This window comes from Ascaphus truei, chromosome 1 (assembly GCF_040206685.1).
Source record: "Ascaphus truei isolate aAscTru1 chromosome 1, aAscTru1.hap1, whole genome shotgun sequence".
In the NCBI taxonomy this organism is placed as follows: domain Eukaryota; kingdom Metazoa; phylum Chordata; class Amphibia; order Anura; family Ascaphidae; genus Ascaphus; species Ascaphus truei.
The window spans coordinates 481646124-481667305 of NC_134483.1; the positions used below are offsets into that span (position 1 = coordinate 481646124).

The window sequence follows — 21182 nt, forward strand, 5'->3', positions numbered from 1 at the left end:
AGGATGAATCTGAATATACTAAAAAAGAGATCCGATATCATTATAAAAAATGCGGACAAAAGGGGAGCAGTGGTCATCATGCACACATCAGCCTATCTTGCAGAAGCACTTAGACAATTGTCAAATATACAGGCATACTGCAAATTGGACAAAGACCCCACTCAAATGTACCTAAGGGAAATTTATGATCTGTTGGATCTGGGCAGAGAGTTAGGAGTGATCAACAATCGTGAGTCAACTTATTTGTACAATTCCGTTCCGGTCGTGCCTATTTTTACCATCTCCCAAAGATCCACAAGACTCTGGTCTGCCCTCCAGGCAGACCCATTATATCGAGTATTGGATCTTTGGGAGATGGTCTATCTAGGTACGTCGATTATTTCTTACAAACTTTAGTCAAAGAATTACCGGCTTATCTTAGAGACTCCGCAGATTTGCTCCAAGATATTCAAAAAATCACTTGGCTCAAAGGTTTCACTTGGGTTACCCTTGATGTAACTTCTTTATACACAATAATTGATCACACTTTGGGCACAAGGGCTATCAGTCACTTTCTTAATCACTCTAATTTGAATATGGCACAAATCACTTTCTTGTTAGATTCAGTCACTTTTTTATTACAGCACAACTACTTTATGTACGATGCACAGTTTTATTTACAGTCACAAGGCACAGCCATGGGCACGTCATTTGCACCCTCATACGCGAACCTTTTTATGGGATTTTGGGAATCTACCCACATTTTCGGTGATCACAATCCCTTTAGAGATAATATTATTTTTTATCGTCGCTTTATTGACGACTTATTAATCATTTGGAAGGGGGACACTGACACTCTACACGAGTTTTTTGAATATCTTGGAGCAAATACATACAATTTAAAATTCACACATTGTTACAGTGACTCACAGATTGATTATTTAGATCTTCATCTATATATAGATGTTGGACAACAAATTCAGACCAGCATCTATAGGAAAGCAAATTCCAAAAACTCTCTGCTCAGATCAAACAGTGCCCACCCGAGACCCCTGATTAAGGGAATACCCAAAGGGCAATATTTAAGACTAAGGAGACTATGCTCCACTGATGAGTCCTTCTTGGCACAAGCTGATGAATTGAAGAGCAGGTTTAGAGAGCGTGGCTATGATGAGGGGGACCTTGAGAATGCCTTCCAAAATGCCCTAATGACCGATCGCAATGATCTGATTAAGAAGAGGAAACCTGGGAAGTCCTCGAAACGGGAAGGGGCAGCACAGGTCCCACTCTTCATAACCACCTTCTCTAGACAGGCAGAGCAAATACGGCACATCTTGCAAAAACACTGGGGGGTTCTGCAATTGGATTCTGAACTAGATCCATATACTATACACAAGCCTAGAATAGTATTTAAGAAGGCAAAGACCATTGGAAATTCTGTATCCCCCAGTTTATTTTGCTCAAAAAAGAAAAACTACACACAGCTACAGCACCGACATTGTTTATTGAACTAAATCACGACGGCACGCCGAGATCTACCCCAGCTGCCGCCAGTAACAACCGCGCGCCGCCGCGTTTCCCCCACGCACCCCCCCTCCAGTTCGCGTGCAATTTACCTCCCTTCCCGACCCCGTACCCGGCTCCTGCTCTGCCCCTCTGCTTCCCCGCACCCCCGCTTACCTTCATTTGATCTCCCGGGGTGTCGGGGAAGCCAGGGGAAGCCGGGGAAGACGGGGAAGCCGGGCGCGCATGTTACTGTGACGTCACAGTGCGCCGCCACGCGCCGCGGCTACCCGCTTCCCAGCCGCATGGAGCCGGCGGCTTTTGCTTCAATAAGCAATGTCGCCACTGTACCAAGGGGATTCTTTAAATGTGGCAATTGTAACCTGTGTAGGTATGCGGAACCTGTCAAATCCCTAAGGGATGTACACACTGGTCACATCTATAAGATTGAGTCATTTATGACATGTAACACTGAGTTCGTGATTTATCTCTTGAAATGTGCATGTGGTAGTGGCTACGTTGGCAGGACAATTAGAACAGTGAAAGTGAGAATCACAGAGCATATACGCAGTATCAGAAATAAAGATGAACGTTTCCCAGTAGCGCGTCACTTTAATACATGCAAACAGGGATCAATCAAAACCCTTACATACAGTGCTATTGAAAAGATCTCCATACATCCTAGAGGAGGAAATAGGGAGGCACTATTAAACCGTCGAGAAATGTTCTGGATTTATGCCCTTGGGACAATGGCTCCCAGGGGCATAAACCAGGACTGGGAATTGAAACACTTCCTATATTAAAATAAACTAATGGTATAACCAAATATTATCTCATAATATATTTATACTTGAGTAGTTTGGGGTATTCAATTATCCCTGACCGGAGTGTTCAATAAATATAAATGTTTTTGTGCCTCAAGCTAAATGTATTTACCCCCAAGTGTCTCGAAGTGATACAGTTCACAGTACGCACATGTACACATAAAAGAATATATGTTCCAATAAGCAGAAAACTAGTCCAATATTCAGAGTACAGGAAAGACAAAGAGTTAATTACAATTCGTATGATGATAATAATTTTAAAGCCAACAATGTATGTCTTTATCATAAGATATGATATCATATGGTACCTGAATAGCTCCACGGCGGATATAAGATTCGCAATATAGTATTTTTAACTTTTTTTATGTATTGTTTATTGTTGTGTTTGATATGTATGTGATTTACTTATTGGTGATATTCACATGATTTTGTTTTTCTCCCCCTTGTCTCATTCACTGTCTTATTCCTTTTCCTTCCCAAACCCCCCCCCTTCCCCCCTCCACTCTCCTCCCCCCCCCTCTCCTCCCCTCCCCCTCCCTCATGGGGTGAACCTTATGTCATGTCATTTTTCTGCAACATTAGAACAATAGAGTGAAGTGAGGTGAATTATGTTTCCCTATACATCTTTTATGGTTGCTTAGATATGATTTGGGACACATGAGGAGGATGCAGATGATCTATTCAGACAGTAATTCATTATGATTGATTGGGGTTGCACTGAGACACGCAGCGTTATGACCTAGGCAGTGTTCTATTGCGGCCACCCAGCAAGCCACATCCTGTGTTTACGAGAGGCAATAGCACATGGCTAATTTATATTCACTGCACATTCTCACACGCTGGACAGGGTTACACTGATAAACGCAATGTCATGACGTAGGCAGTGTTTACTGCGGTCACTTAGCAACCCACAACGTGCGTGTGCGTGTGTTGATAGTAGAGAACAACACATGGCTAATTAATATTCACTGCACCCTCCAACACGCGCGCATACACAGCTGTTAGGTATAGACTAGTTATCGATTTTTCGCGCCAAAACACACAGCGCAATGACGCAAGGGAGGGGTTTTACACTATAAGACAGGGGGTAATGGAGACGCGAATCAGCTCTATGATTAAGGACCACGCAGGTCCAAAACGCGTCAGAGTGTGTCCCCCATACCATATGTTTTTTCAATAAAATTTCATTTTTAATCTACACCTTGCTGGTCTCTCATCTCTACAAGCTGTGCACCGCTGGAATCTTCGGATCCTTCCTACTGTTATCTAGGGCATGGGTTTGGGCGTAAGGACGGGCAAATGGTATCCGCGGGGTTCCGACCCGCTCTCTACCTTTGGATTGTCCCGGATCACTGCGAGGACTCTCTGCTGGCTGAGCCTCACCCTTCTCGGCTCTCCTCGCAGCCTGCCAGCTCTTGGTTGTCACAGGTGATCGGGAAGCGCTGCCCGATCGCCGAGGCATTGTGGTTCTCTCTCCGGTCGTTCCGCTACCTCCGCCGGAAGTGACGTCATCACCGGAACCGGATACTCCGCCATCTTGCGATGGATCCCCATGCGGGATCTCTTCCTCCACGACAACGTCCGGGACTTCCGCTGCCTTCTCGAGCGCCGCCTGGGCCTGACACCGCCTCTCCTCCATGGATGCCGTCACCGGAGCCTGGTAAGTACAAGGGCTGCTCTTACCGCTCTGCAGGGTGGGCATGGATCGCCCGTCACCGGTGGACCCACCGGTCCCAGGAATGGAAGGGCTTCGTCTCTCTGCCTTCCGCTCCACTGGCGACACCCGACTCCTCTCACCGATACTCCCGGTAAGTGGCAATCTCGTCCCGTTTTCTCCACAGGATACTGCTACAGGCCGGATCAATGCACCGGACGACACTCTGGGTTCCTCATCGGAGGAATCCGCTTCCCTTCTGCTCGAGGTCACCGTTCGTGGCGACCGCCTTTTTGTCTCTCGGTCGGTACGCTGACCGACCGCTCCTTTCTCCTCGGGCTCGGCCTTAACAACCGGCCCCGATCCCCATTCTCCGGGTTCCGCATTTCTTTCCACAGTGCACCGGGGAACCCGGCGGACAGCCTAGCCGTATCCCCCTCGGGGTCGATAGTCTGAATGGGCACAAATGTAGCCATGGGCAACAGGTACTGTGTACCACATTGCGAACAGCGCGCCGCCGTACACACGGTACCGCCGGGTATCCTGCATTGTAGGCAGAGGCCCACCACAGTCTCGGTGCCCGCCACCCGAATCACCAGTACTCCTCCCGGTACTGAATATGGCTGGGTAGATACCATGGCAGTCACTTCTTGTGGACAGGTCATTGTCTTTGTAGGAGTCACTTGCAGCAACGGTCTGTTCTGTAAGCTGGCTCCACGCAACTGACAAGCAGGGGTTGAGTTGTCGGCCACTCCCTTGACCAGCTCCACCCTCTTCTGGAAAACCACCCCCACTAGTAGCAATTATGGGCGGGTCCCACAGCTCGATAGGATGTCATTTAATTGAGGCCGCACCTTTCATAGTCATGGAGGGCGCGGCCACAGCTTTCGCGCCATCACCCCTAACAGGGTGGGGTTCTTTCTTTGGCGCCAATCCCGGCCAACTGTCTGCAACTTTTGCAACTGCAGAATTCTCTGCAGCAAGCCCACGCGGTCTCCCAGGGAAGCGGGAGCCGCCATCTTGGTTTGCATGTCCAATTACTTCAGCTACCGAGGTAGCTCTTTGTATAGCGCTCACCAGCTGGCAAGCAAATCCTTCTTTTTCACCACACATTACAACAATGTCTTCAACACTGTCCTCCAGGGTAGTACCCTGCGATCCTAGGCAGGACCAAAACGGTGCAGCTACAGCCTTAGCACCACTCCACAACATGCTTGCAAAAGTTCCTTCTGCCGCTTGCTCTTCAGCGGAACGCACACCACATGCGCTCCCTCCATCTTCCTCCGTCCGCCATTTTGGACTTTCCACACCGCGCGGATTCTCCACTTTTGTGGTCGCCATTTCGTTGCGGTACTTTCGATTATTGTACATGGAGCTCCTCTCTGCGGGGCAGCCACCACACCGGTACAATAAAGATTGCCTTGATGCACCACCTTGTGTACCTAATGTAGGCTGGACTCATGTTTGCACTACCTCAGGCTAGGCTCACTCTATCTGTGTCTGCTGTATCTCCTTCCTTCCAGTCTGTGCTCCCTTCGGTAAGTGGTCTGGAATGGGCTAGAGTACTCTGGCTCTTCCATGCAGTACTTGGGCGTCTACCTACTGTTGGCTAGCCTAGCGCAGACCCTCTCCAGAATTCCTGACCACGTTAACAGGCTATCCCTTTAGTCATCCTACCAACTAGCACTGCCTCAAGGTGACTAGGACAGCTACAGCCCGGCTCCAAACCTCCAACTCCTGAGTCTCCCGCATGATGTTGTGTGGGGATTGCCAACCCAGAGAGGCAGCTGAGGTAGTGTGCATGAGTCCTACCTATATCCAGTGCAGCGCCTCCACCTCATCAGGATCCCAGCGTCCGCTTGTGGGTGGTCCTGGTGAGGAACTCCTCTGTGGTGCACTCCTCTGTGTAATCACTACACACTTACACACCAGGGTATGGTTTAACAGGATCATCTTTATTGACTTGCGGTGGGCCAGCTGCCCCTCACAGTGGGTGTACTCAGCCGATCATATTCACCGCACTTCCCTTTGAAAGGTGTCCTTTCCCCAAATTGGTGGATTCACTATCACCCCTTAGGGAGATGGTCCCTGTGCCAGGTCCCTGGTCACAGTCTTATAAGCTGTCTCCTCCCAAGCCTGCACTCAGACTTGCTCCTTCTCTCATAACCTCTGTACCACCTTCCAACAGCTTAGCAACAACTCAGCAACTCTCTAACTTTTGAGCAGTGCTGTGCCTTATATATCCTCTGGGGGCTGGCACAACTCTGACATCACTAATCATGGATTCAGAACATGTGACCACTCCCATCCATACATAGGGCACCTCACCAGGGTGTGAGGGCAAACCTCCATAATTACTGCTGGCATGCCCATAACTTACCAGGCCTTACTGTCAGCAGGAGAGATGACTGTAGCCATTTTACAGGATGGTTACATATAAATAACTGTCCAAATTAACGCTTGAAATTATGATACTTTTTTTCTGGTGACATTATCTTAAAGGGAGGGAAGCATAGCGTTCCTTATTGACTTGTTTCCCTCCCTTTTGATGATGTCACATCCTTAAAAAAAAGTGAATCTGTCATATGGCACATCAGCCAATTTGATTGGGGGTGTACCATTTGACTCTCAAATGTGAAATCACAGGCCTTATATAAGTTTCCCCTCTCATTTGAGTCCAAAAAGATGACGGGACACCATCTGCCCCTCTTGGATTACAATGAAAGAAGAGAAGATTGAAGAAAAGATTGAAATTAGCTCTTACATTAGGTCCAGCTAGGTAAAACCATGTATTTTCTGTAACCATGTTCCCATATACATTACCCTGCACATTTTTGGGATAGGAATAACAAGTAGGATTGGGATTTCCCCCAGGAAATAACTGCAGGAAAGTAATTTTGGGAGCAGGAGATTAACGGAGGATATTAGGGATCACCTAGGGTTAAAAAAGTGTATTCATTTTTCCTGACCTGTGTAGCCAGTAGTGCTCTTCTGTTACCCGTAAATAGTGTATAATTTGCAGGTACCTGTCTGTACATAAGGTTGGGGTGTGCTATGGAAGTCCCATGTAAACTATAACAAAAACATGTACATATACATACATTTGTAGGCACTAATTTAATTTTATTTCATTTTCATTTAATTTGATTACTTCTAACCTGGTTCCCATATTAAGTATATATTTTAACCTTGTTTATGTATAGTTTTTTTCATTTTTTTCATGTTTTTCATTTTTTTCACTTGTTATTGATTGCTCTTGTATGTCCTCCTCTCTTTCTAAGAGGACGGGCTCAGTCTTCTATCCATTGGTTTTGTCTACATGAATTGTCAGTGTACTATTATGTGCTTGATGTAGTTTTTTTGATTAAAGTTTTAACATTCAATTGTATTGCCTTCTCAGCCAATCGCGGCGTTTGTGTTCGTCTTCTCCATTCTGGGCGTGAGTTAGGAGTCTGGCTCGCATCACAACAGCGACGGGACCATCAGTCGCATGGAGATGACGTCACGGATGCCGCGATTTTGGCGCGAAAAGGTTTGTGAATATAAGGATGCACTTATGAACCTCTAGTTACACCTTGAGAAAGTCCTTTACGGACGAAACGCGTAGGTGCGTCCCTACCATTGCTGTCTATATACTGACCATTAAAGTATCCTTTTAATACTATTCCCTGTCTGGAGTTACCCTGATTTTGGCGGTCCACTAGCTGGTATGCTGCCAGGAAACGTTGCTGTGCTCCTCTACACCCTTGCTGCTTGTATGTACCCTGAGAGGATTGCACGCTGGATCGGAACCACCCTTCAAGGACACCACCAAGGAAGGTAAAGGTCTTATGCCCCTCATACTATTACCTCCCAGTGCTGGACTGACTGATATATTTCCCCCAGGGTGGTATATACCATTATAGGAGACCTATTTTGGGGTACCCGCGTGGGCACCACCAGGCCTCTGGTTTTTCACCCTGGGATGTTATGGATGGATTATTCTACATGTCCTTGAACTTGGATCCAATATGATATATATCATTTATGAGCTATCTATGGTGAAGCACCAATATACACTACTTACTTATAACAAAAACATGACCTGTTTAGGGGCTTTTGGGGTTCCCGTTATCCGAGAGAGATGAGATTTTGGGAGTTTAATTTTTAGGTGGGATATTTGAGTCAAAATGTATTCCTTTTGTTTGCAGGAGTTCATGGAACAAAGTTACTGGAGGTTCAGTAGTTCTCCCTGACGTGCAGGAATGATTTGTGTGTACGCCGGGTGAATTACATTGGGGCTGCACAGTGTCCCCCAGACTCCTTGTTTTCAAGCCCAGGTATCCCCTCTTCTCATTGAATGTACAACCACATTCCATGCTCTAATTGGCTGCCGGCACTTTCAATATTAGAGTTAGGCAGCAAGTCCTATAAAAGGGACAGATAGTTCTCTTTTTTTGTTGGAGTTTTAGAGAGACAAGGAGCTGCTGGCAGGCTTCTCAAAGGTGCTTCTGGTTGAAAAAGCTATACACACCAGCAGATAAGCATGGAGAAGCCCAGCCATCTGACTGGACCCAACAGAAGTGATCAGGGTAACGCCTTATGTTGAAGAAGGTGCCCTGCAACTAGGAAAGGGCTAGATCTCAACCCCTAGACCCCAATAAGTGTGTACTGTATATTTCACGTATTTTGTGTTACTGTGTGTTTCCGAGGTCTTATCCAAATAAACCTCATTTTATTTCACAGCCTTTTTTCGCCAATTGACTGATCCCTTAAATATAAATGTGTTAAAAGACCTGGGCTACCGTGACAGGCCTAACTACCCACCCTGGGTCCAGTACCCCCTTCACTCCTCAAACCCCAAATAAAGCAGGTTCTCTGGCTTAACCTCTCCATTGCCTTAGAGAATTTTATTTTAATAATACAGGGGGTTGTAGCAGGGTGTCTCCGGAGCTGAACCTCATTGATTTCAGCCTCGGCGACCCCCTACTTCCCGATATGTAGGCCCCATTATGGGGTGCCATTATCCCTCTGCTTTGTTTACATTTCCGATCACGTGGCCCGTAACGCGGGAGAATTTAAACTTGGCTGCTGGTACTGTATACCAACACCCAAAATGGGGCTTGTAACTCAGGAACAGGGCATCCCCAGACCTGCAATCAATGTGATTCCGCCCCGGGGACCACCTGCTATAATATGTTATTAAAATAAATTAAAAGTGTGCATGTAGAGTGACTGATTCAGTCTATGTCTTAGTGCATGACTCTTACAGCCAGGAGCAGCCCGTAGGATTCACATACAGTAGTGCAAGTCCCATTCAAATGCTGGATCCCCGCTGTGTTAATCCGATGGGCCATTAAGTTTTCATACCTGAACTGTATGGTGTGCTTGGGTTCAACCTTGGGCAGCAACAGGCTGAAGTGTCAGAATTGGCGACTGCATCTGTACTGTATTTACCGTATATCCACATATATATATATATATATATATATATATATATATATATATATATATATATATATATATATATATCAAATCTATATCATGCATGTATGTGTATATATATATCAAATCTATATCATGCATGCATATATATATATATATACTGTATATATATATATATATATATATATATACATACATGATATAGATTTGCTTAGTCTATTACTGTAATACATTTCAAAATATATATATTTTTATGAATGACAAGTTTTGTTTTTTGAACGTCAATCATTTTAGCAAGAAAATGAATGGCTAATATTTTTATTTTAGACAGTATTTCAATGATACCGATAGCACGTGGGAATAATAAACTCGGTATTCATAGCTGATAGATATTCATGTTTATTTTTATTTGTTGACTGCCAACATCCCTTGCCATCTGTTTGGATAGAACAGTAGATAGTTGCAGGCTGGTTGTGTTCATGCCCAAGGACAGAGGTGCCAGGCATTAATGGGTTCAGCTGGGCAGTCTGAATAATACTTCCTATGTAATTTCTTCTGCAGGATGTACCTTTTGTCTGCCAACAATGAAGTACGGTGCAATATGTATCATTACAATGAATCACACCTGTTATATCAGTATTCAAAAATGAATATTTTGCTGAGAGAAAGAGAAGATCTCAGGTTTCTATAAATGTATCATACAGTATGTTGCCAAAATATCAACATTTTATTATAAAGAATTTAGTGAAAAATGGAAAATTGGTCACCTCTGTTCATTCAATGTAATGAGTTTGTTTCACCATGAGAGCATCCTATATTGAATATCCCAACACAGTACTCAAAATGTCTTTAGACCTATAATAACTATGTTTGCATCTTACTGTATTTCATACTCACTAACCTCATTGAAAATGTACCAAATGAAATGTATACCAAATTTACTAGAGGTTTAAAAGAAACATTAAACAAAAAATATTATTTGTATTTCTTGCTCAAAGATGGTTTCAACTTCTATCAACTTTTCAGAGCTCTGACAACAGCTATTGTAGCAACAAACTGAATCAATAGCTGTCATAGAGTATGTTTCCTCATTTAACAAAGTTTTTTTGTACAGATTCATAATTTGTAATAATTAGCAAAAATTGCTTTTTGTTACATTCCACTAAACATACTGTAGATATTTAAAAATATAACCAACCTTTGTTTTGTACATTTCAGATCCCATAAATGCTTAAATGGTTGCAAAAAGAAAGTAAGTCTAAGAGAAAACATGAAAAAGGAAAAAGATGGACCACTATAAAAACCAATATTGAGAAAAAAGAAAGAACACAGAGGCCTATTCATTAGACAATGAAGCCATCTTCCCCATGCTGGAGCAGATCTCGGACCTATTAAAATGCATGGTTCTAAACATTTACTGCATGGGAAGACATCTTCACAGACATCTTCACATTACATTGAAATAGGGACCATAGAGAGAGAAGGCTTTAGGAAATGTTACAGAGCCTTTCACCCCCTGATGTCCTGAAATAACCTTAGCTTTCTTGACCCTGTTGCTGCTCAATGGTAACTAAAGATGAGGCACTTATGGATAGCACATTATGGGGAAAATGCTATGAGAATTGCTATTTTTCCAATTGCAGCCATGCTGGTAGTATTTTCCATGAAACAGTCAAATCAAAATATTTGTTTTGCTTTGGGCACACCATGCCGCAAAAAATTGTGGTTTTCTCATCAGAAAAATAATAAACTTTCCCACAATGTTTTTACCAAAATCCGATGCAGACATGGAAATCCAAAGGCGAATTGGACCTGAAATGAATGCGGTTCAGCTGCGGAGATCCCCTGCAACAATACTGTGTTAATAAAATAAAAGCTATGTGATTGTCTGTTAGAGGCGCCCAGGGAGAGTGACTGATTCAGTCTCTCTCTTAGTGCACGTGTCTCACAGACAGGTGAAGCCGGTAGGATTCACACAGCGTGAGTCCCATTCAAACGCTGAGACTTCCGCTGTGTTAATTCAATGGGCCATTAAGTATGATTGCTGGTACTCCGCGGCATGGGAGAGGATGCCGTATAGGACCTGCAAAGACAGTGTAACGGGTGCTCACCACAAACAGGACTGGACCGCGAGGCCGAGGCGGGGATGTTTGTAACCACCGACCTGCAACCGAGCAACCAAGTCCGGAGTGCAGAGTGAAGGTCGTGTAGCCGGGTCAGGGTTGGAGATTGCAGAGTGGTTGTGGTACTCGTCGTGGTCTAGGATAGAGAGATCGGATAGTCGTAGTGCGGAGCCAGGGTCCAGAAGTAGAGAAGGTAGAGGTCAAGATACAAACCGAAGCCACACAGGAGCAAGGAAGGCAAGGCAAGGGTTAACAAGGCAACAGCAAGGCAGAAGTGTGCTTGGGGCAAGCACTTCGTTACATAAACAGAAGTTTATGCTCAGCCAACTTGCAGCAGTGTTGGCTGAGGAATTAAGGAACAGGTAGCCAATAGCTGGTTAGTACAAGGCTAAAGAGTAATGAATGAGAACTGCCCATTCAGACATATTCAGTCCACTGATAGGCAGGGGTGGGGAGAAGAGCAGGTGAGGAATAATTAGAGAGACAGACTTTTCAGAGCCATGCAGTGCCTGCACGTAGCTTGTGTGCGATGCGCATCACCTGTGATTTCACAGGGGCTGAGCCCGAGCGCTGTGCATGCGGTGTTCCCCAGCTTGGTAGTGCGACGTGCGTCATGGGTCTCGTCATGGGGTGTGCTACGGGGGCGGGGCCGAAGCCAAATCCTCACAGAGGTAGGGCCAGAACCAAATGTTACATCTGTAGCAATTCAGACTTTAATAAAAAGGACTGACTCTCTCTCCCTCTCCTGCTCTGTCTACCCCTCTCACTTTTTGCGAAATTGATTTTTTTCAAAATCTCCAACCGTATTAATGATCCATTCCAATGGTGGATTTCACAAAATTTTGGCGGAACAAATCAGAAGGTAGATTTGTAACTTAAATGTTATTGAAAATCGAAAAAATACATGCAGATATCTTTACATCACATTTTCTGAGGTAAAATAATATCAGGGAAGACACATCTGGGAAAGGGGAGGGAGGAAAGGGGCCTGGTTACTTTCTTGTGTTTTATTAGTCCAACTTCTATTGCCCACAAATGGTCACGGCTCCTCTCTTCTAATAAAAACTTCAGATAAAGCCATCTAGTAGCAAGCCTAAACTGTCACTTCAAAGGAGAACGCATCTATAACCATCATAGCAGAATTGTGGCCCGACTAACCTCCGGTATGTCTCATTGAGCTAACCATGGCTGCTGAAAATGTGCCCTTGTATTCTCCAACGTCTTAGCGTGAAAATACACCGTCTGCCCGACTCGAGATGACTTCAAACCTCCGGAGGATTTAACCCACTCTTATAGCGCTGATGATCTGGGAAAACAAAATGGCGGACGAGCTCGGGAGAAGACAGTAATTGAGTCAGACAACCATTGAAGCTTTGTCAAAACTGTTCTCTCATTTATTGAAGGGTTACAGCCAGTTTATATAGCAAACTTGAGCATAGAAAATAGCACAGATATGAGAACATACTTCCCCTTTTACTTCCCAGTCTGTCTATATCAGCAAAATGACAGTTAGACAATTTATGGTCTGAGAAAGGGGCTCAATACCGATTTAGGAGGCCGCTAAGGAAATGGCAGTATATTGTGAAATGCATTGTTGTGTAACTTATGCCCGGTACGGCTGAAGACAAGTTCCTGTTTTCCACAGGGCAAAAATAAGTCTGAATAAGTCTGAACAAACATAGTTCATCTAAAGATAATTAGGTGACAGGTCAAGTCACATTTCTCAGACCTGCCTGCACAGCACAATTGCATATGGCATGTGATTAGTTCCTGAGACTTAAACGTTAGTACAGAATAGTTATAGAAAAATGGTTATCCAGCAATCAAAATGGAGTCCCCCCTTATATGCACATTTACAATCCCCCCTTTTGTCATCACAAAATGACAATTAACCTCTAGGATATGGGGGTCTCGTATTGGATTTGAATGTTATCATAATCCATCAAAGGTATCTGGACTCTAGTGGCAGTAGGTCCAGAGTTATGTATCATATTTGGGAAATTGTGAATGGGGGCATTAACGTTCAGTGATGCATTTGTGTGATCAACTGACTTACCAAAAGGCATAATCATTTTACATAAAGATAAACACATAAATTTGTAACATGAAATAATAACAACTAATACTACAAATATGCAAACGATAAATATCAGTCCCATAACAATTCTCTTTCCCTCATTTTGTCGTGGGTCCATAACCTAACAACTACTATATTGTTTTTGATATTGTTGATATACTTTGTCGTACTGAAATAGTGGTGCAGGTTTTGGGGGTCCGAAGAAAATAAAAATATATATATATATATATGGCCACAGGAGTTCTTGTTTGTAGAGAGATATATATCGGTGTGGCTGGTATGATATCTTTTCTGTTTACCAAGTTGACTATTACTACAAAACCTATTACCAATTTCTAAATTACTATTCACACTGCTCTTCTGTAACTACTAGCACATTATGGCGGCTAAAATTTGTGAAAATTGGTGGGGGCTAATTTCTACCGGGAGCGATTGCACAAATATCCATCTTGCACGCATCTTTCATACTGCATTTATTCAGAATGGCAAAACAGCAAAATGGCTGCTATGGTAAAAAATGGCTGACTTATGATCCTTTCCTTGTGGCTGACACACGCCTCTGGGTGACCTCCCACTTTCCTCATAGCCTCATATCCAATCTTCTTAGTCCCCTCTTATTCTTTAGAGACAGTCTATTTAAAGAACAGTTAACCATTGCATAGTCCTGCTGGACCAGGAGATTGTCCAATTGTGCCTTGTCATTCTTTTTCGGCCATTATATCGGCACAGTTGATTTCTTCTCGGTCTCTTCTTCTGGGGGACTGCTGACATCACCGAAAAGAGGCATAGCGTCGGTGGGGGTGCAACGCACTTCTGGATCAAAGTTTACTGCATATGACACATACATAGAGAGTGATGAGTAGGACAGACACACACACAAAAGCATCCAATAGCTTCGCTTCCAGAGAACTAATCCAACCACCAAGTCCCAACAAATCCCATCCGTCATCTCTACCTTTAAACACTGGACTATTTTCCCCAAATAACATAAACTATTCTAGTTGCAGGGTAATGTTCTATCTGTCCTCCTATCACAGAGTCAATAACTTCCCTAGGGCAAACTCTTATTTCTACACCCTTCATAACCAATTTCTTATAGATGGTTCTACAAATGTCTTATATCATATTGTCTTTTTCTCAAGGGGTTAAATATAACACTTATTTTCCCTTGGGTGCAACCTATTGAATATAGATAGTATATTGGGTTAATTATACATAAAATATGGGCTTTGTTTACTAGGATTCCATTGTGTGACAAAAGGTGTGCATATATGCTATACACAAATCAATAAAAACAAAATAACAATTACTAAACAAAATATACCTGTTCCTACCCTATCGTCTTTGTGTGCACACTATTTACACAAACCTAATAGACTATACATTTATAATTAAAATAACAAAACCTGTAAAGAAAAAAGATTATTAAAAAGTTCAAAGTTCATATGTTGAGGCCTGGAATTTTGGCTGTGTCTCTAGGCTTTTCCACTTTGGATACGGTGTAGATTGAAGCAACTGTGGGTGGTGCTGGGATAAGTTTCATATGCGTAACGTGGATCCAAAAAGAGACCTCTGCCACTTTATTTGCTGTAGTGGTGATGAGTAGTACTTTTAATAGTAGTAGTAGCGCCTTTTCATCTGGGATGAAGAACGTTCTTGCGTAGGAAATGCTTGACCATTTACCCATCTCTCGTAGGTGCACTTTCAACTTTGACATGTGCCTAGAGAGACTCAAAAATATATCAGTTGCATACAATACTTACTAATTGTTTTACTACACAGTCACTGTGGTCTTGACTTTGCTACAATATAAATTCATTCAAATTGGTGCCTCAGCTATTGCCAAACCAAAAGAAAAAAATGGCTAAAATAATTCTGTATAGAACTCCAAACTAATTACTTGTAATATAATTTCTTTGAAAAGTGCCGAGCACACTGCCAACCTTAAAAGGCACTCAGCATTATTCTTAAAAATAATAATAATAATTTCAGATTTCGTTCATCCCGGGCACTAACCCATCTAACTTCTGGGCATAGACAGCTATATGATAAACAGCAATAATACCCCTCCTTTGTTCACATAATTTTATATATGAACAATATTACAGAAAGGATAACAGCATTCAAAACATAACTAACTATTGTTGTTTGATCTGTAGTTAAACTAACTTGAATCCTTTGGGTATAAAATTTGCATTAAAAACACTGAAAACACTACTGAATATAAATATAAGCAACTATTGTCTTCTGACAGAAACATCCTGTAATATAAGAAATTATAGACACAGATTTAAAAACTTTTTTTTTTTTTTTCTCGGATTGGAACAAGCTTGAAATAGCTTTCTGGGCATCCTGCCAAAACCTTGGAACAAAATAGATAAGAAAAAAAAACTGTTAATTACATTACAATATAATTTGGGACATCTAAAAATGCAGCTCCTCACACGGCCTGATAAGAGAATAAAATGTGACACACAAAAGAAACAAAAATAATACAACAAAAATTACCAAGACAAGGCAATGCAAAAACTGTTTGATCCTGCTCGCAAACTATATTAATAAAACAGTTAAACCTAATTTGTAGCTACAGAGCTTCGGTTAATTTTCGTGTCTCAAATGTATCTCCGCACATTTTTTTCAACTGGAGAAGGGGGGCTAATTATTTTAGATTGTCTGGGCTGCTATTCTGATTCTCTCTCTCTCTCTCTCTCTCTCGACATGGAAATAGAGAAGTTGGAAAAGGATGTCTTTCTGGTTTTAAGAAATCATCGTCTGGCCAGAACGAATAAATCCTCAAAATATACCAGTGACCGGGCTGAATTATAATTTTTTTTTCCTTTTTTTCTGACATTTGCCCATTTTTTGTCCTTTTCTCTATAACCAGTCAAACTCTCCCTTTCCCATTATTGATTAGTTTGTGTTATAGTGCGGGTGTTTCTTACCTTTAAAATTTACACTTAACATGAGCAATTAATTATGTTCTTATTTCAGAAACACTTGCAAGTACCTAGATAATAATTGTATATATACAATAAACCGACATTCATATTATTCAATGCAAATAAAACTTTCACATAGTTAGGATTCACTCAGATTATACAAGCACACAGGGATTACTCAATCAACCTTTTTACCATATTTATAAAATTTAATAAAACATTCTGGGGAAAAACTAATTTTCCTACCTTGAATTTACACACAAAACATATTTTCCACTAAGATTTACAATACTTGAGAATCTCAATACCGGCGGGAAAGACCCGTCTGAATTTAGACAAAAATATTCTACTAAAAAAAATTCTCTGGTTCCCTTCTTAGGGGCTGGTTTGCAATTCCTGGAAAAATATCTTGTCTCTTTACAATCATAGCACTTCCTGTCCTTTCTTTTCCCTTGCTTTCTTAGCTTCTCTGCTCTTTTTTTTTTTTTTTTTTCTTCTTACGTTATGTTAAATATAAATACAGCAGTTTGGAGTTATAACACATTTTTTTTTTTTTTTTAGCGTTGTTTGACAGACCTGCATATGCCTGTGCCACAGTGTCAGTGTCTGATTCTGATTCATCCTGTGACTTTTCCCTGTCCCATAAACGGTCCCTGACAGGGGTTAATTCCTGCCTAGAGTCCGTCTCTTCCCCATCCGTACCGATCTGCCTGGCAGGCATATCAATAGGGAGTGGTCTAGGGAGCCTATTGCTTCGGGTTCCCCATGAAGCCATAAGAACTTCTTTATCGGAGACTGCCTCAGAGCCTGTGACCTAGGAAAGGTTAAGGGATCAGGGTTTTTTTTTTTTTTTTTTTTTTTTTTTAGAACAGGGACACTGGGGTAAATTGGGGCTACCTATGGAAATGGTAATTGTCCCGATGCCATAGGGGCAGGGGGCAAATATGCATTTTGAGAGTTATATATATATAAAAAAAATTCAGTTGACAGCACTTAAAAGATGCAATTTTGACACAGGCTGCAGCATATTCCTTATCAGTTTTAACAATGCTCAAATCAACCTCTGCCTCAGCACAATCCTGTGTGTCAGCTAACAATGATTCATATTCGCGTTTTTTTTAGCAGTGCGAATAAAATCGTTCCTAGTAGTATTTTTAGGTATGAAAACAGATGATTGCGGTGTAACTAGGACAGGTTTGGCATTACTATGTGCGGGAGTTAATGTTACAGCACATGAATCAGTCAATACCTCTTTAAATTCCTCAGCTAGTTCCCTTACAGAAGCACAAAAATCCTTAACTCTATGATTGCTGGCTCCTGCAGATGACTCAGACGTCACAGAACCTGCTGAAGCAGTGGTTTCTTTAAGTTTTCTTAAAGGCAATTGGTTACGGGGTGATGGTATATCGGAATGAGACGAATCTGAAGTATCGTCTTCCCATTCACTCTCCCTGGAGACAGGGGGTGAAACGAGAGATGAAACTTTTGTGGAGCTTACGGCATTGGGAAGCTTTCTGTTTGGGCTTTCTTTACAGGACGACTTATGATGCTCAGATTCAGATAGGTGTGCCACCTCTGATTCTGCATCGTCTCTCAACTCCACATAGGTGGGTAGAGAGGGCTGTGTGCAAATGCCATTACTCTCCTCCCTGCGTACGGATGCAGGAGGTTTGGGGTGATGACTTGCAGCATAGTGTGATAACGCTGCCAACATGTTAGGATCAAAACTTGGAAAATAGTGGCACAGGTGTGATAGGACTATATGGGGGTACTTGTAACATCACACAAGGCGGTGGCGGTGGGGGTAACACATCAGGAGGTAGAAACTCCTGTGGGGGTGCATTAGGGGCTTGGGAATACATTGTAGTGAGATTATCAGGCGGGGGTGGCCAAATTGGCTCCTCAAATTTTGGGTTATTATTTTGTTTTGCCTCATCAATGTGAGGTGCAACTTTTACCCAAATGCGGCCACATAATGCCATATAATGCATGTCCCACTCGGGAACAGGCTGAAACCATAGCCATTCAGGATCTCCACCCAAACATAATCCTTTTATCATTATCATATGAAATGCGGCAAAACTACCTTCCCATCATTTAGACAATACAATACACACTTGATTAAAATAACCAAAATCAAGCAAGCACTGCACTGTAAAAATATATGAGCAACACAGCGTAATATCATGCACTTATATACTTAGCACTTATATACTTAGCACTTATATACTCAGCACTTATATATCCTACGCACTGATATACTTATCTTGTATATGTTTACGCACAGATAGACTCAGCACTTATATACTTATGCACTTATATATACTTAGCACTTTATATGTCTTATATATCTTATTTTATATATATAACGACATGCCCATGCACAATAATACAGAAAAAAGAAAAAATCCCTTAAAAATCCCGTACAATCCTCCTCCCCCCTTAAAAAAAAATACACTTTTCCCACAGACACTGTAAGAGTTTTTCAAGCAGATACCCAACTATATCGCTTGTTCCTATCTCTCAACAGGGACTATAACCCTGTGTATATACTTCTGTCAAGGATTCATGTAATCCTGACTTCACTTTGAGTCCTTTACTCAAGTGTCTCTATGGTTTTTCCTTAACCTTGAATCATCCGGTGCAGCGGTAACTCTAAAAAACTTCTAAACCTTAAAACCTTATGGGCTCTTTGGGCAAGGAGACACAGACGGATAATATACAGATAAAATATATATCTTGTATGCTTACCCCGAATGTGGCTTCTTTCCCAACTTCCGACACCATGAAAATGTGCCCTTGTATTCTCCAACGTCTTAGCGTGAAAATACACCGTCTGCCCGACTCGAGATGACTTCAAACCTCCGGAGGATTTAACCCACTCTTATAGCGCTGATGATCTGGGAAAACAAAATGGCGGACGAGCTCGGGAGAAGACAGTAATTGAGTCAGACAACCATTGAAGCTTTGTCAAAACTGTTCTCTCATTTATTGAAGGGTTACAGCCAGTTTATATAGCAAACTTGAGCATAGAAAATAGCACAGATATGAGAACATACTTCCCCTTTTACTTCCCAGTCTGTCTATATCAGCAAAATGACAGTTAGACAATTTATGGTCTGAGAAAGGGGCTCAATACCGATTTAGGAGGCCGCTAAGGAAATGGCAGTATATTGTGAAATGCATTGTTGTGTAACTTATGCCCGGTACGGCTGAAGACAAGTTCCTGTTTTCCACAGGGCAAAAATAAGTCTGAATAAGTCTGAACAAACATAGTTCATCTAAAGATAATTAGGTGACAGGTCAAGTCACATTTCTCAGACCTGCCTGCACAGCACAATTGCATATGGCATGTGATTAGTTCCTGAGACTTAAACGTTAGTACAGAATAGTTATAGAAAAATGGTTATCCAGCAATCAAAATGGAGTCCCCCCTTATATGCACATTTACAGCTGCCAAACTTTCTGAAGTTTAGTGCCAATATAATTGACGAGGCTTGTTACAGTAGTTTCTCCATTTGACAAACAAACCAAATTCTATTACGAAATTTGGAGATTTGTGGGATATCTTTTTGTTTCCATAGTACTTCAATCTCACATCTCATTGCAGTTGCAAAATGGGCAACCATATTACTTTCAGATCTGGACAAACCTTGCACTGATCTATTTAGAAGGAATAACCAAGGATCCATAGGCCCAAAATCCTCTGTAGCCAATCCTTTATTTCCCTCCAGATGGATGCAACTTGAGGACAAGACTACAGCATATGCAACAAATCTGCCTGTTCTCCGCAGTTTTTTGGACACATTGGAGAATATCCAGGGATACATTTGGAAAACTTAACCGGGGTGAAATACCACCTTATCATAACTTATATGCGTTCTCCATTTATGTGGTACAAATTGAACGCTTAGCGGCTGACTCAAATATTTCATTACAGTCCTTTTACTCCAGAACTTCACCTAAATCAGCCTCCCATTGGTTCATATACAGCAATTTCTGCATAAACTGTACACCTGAACAAGTAAATTCCTTGTACATTTGTGAGGTAAGCCCACTCGTATCTGTCTCGAATATACATAGTTTTTCAAAATTCGTTAGTGGGGGAAAGGGTATATGTTTATTATAAAAGGACTGAAGCTGAAGGTATCTGAAGAATTCAGAATGGGGCCTAATTTTTTCTTCCCGGATTTGCTACTAAATTATCCTTTCCTAAATCTTTGAGTCTAAGAAGAATTCTTGGTTACTTATGGTTCCAAATGAGTCTAGTGATCAAGGACTGGAGTGAGAGGATCGCTTTTAAATGACTGGGACCGGTAGGGTCTGGAATAAGTACAAAATAAGTACAAAATACGGTTGAGCAGGTTCATTATAATGCAATGTATTTTACCAATCCATTAAATATTATACATGGATCAAATTCTAATGTCTTCACTGAGAGTTTGAACTAGTTTGGGGACATTTGCACGATAAAGTGTTTTGTAAAGAGTTTTATAAAGAGTTTTGTAACTATTTGTAAGACTCCCAAATATTTGATAGAAGTCCGTTGCCATTTGAACTTGACGTTAATATCTATCAACTTTACAACTTCTTTTGGAAGATTTATATTTAGTGCTTCTTATTTAGTATGTTTGATCTGAAACCCTGAGATTTTATTAA

General features: G+C 41.9%; 1 long non-coding RNA gene across 1 annotated transcript; it reads right to left on the minus strand.

Moving 5' to 3' along the window:
- Positions 1-12872: 12872 nt before the first annotated feature.
- Positions 12873-19970, minus strand: LOC142464689 (uncharacterized). Its single transcript, XR_012787696.1, has 2 exons — positions 19275-19970; positions 12873-15305 (listed from the first exon to the last, which is right to left on the minus strand). It is a non-coding gene; the product is annotated as an uncharacterized LOC142464689 (long non-coding RNA).
- Positions 19971-21182: the final 1212 nt, after the last annotated feature.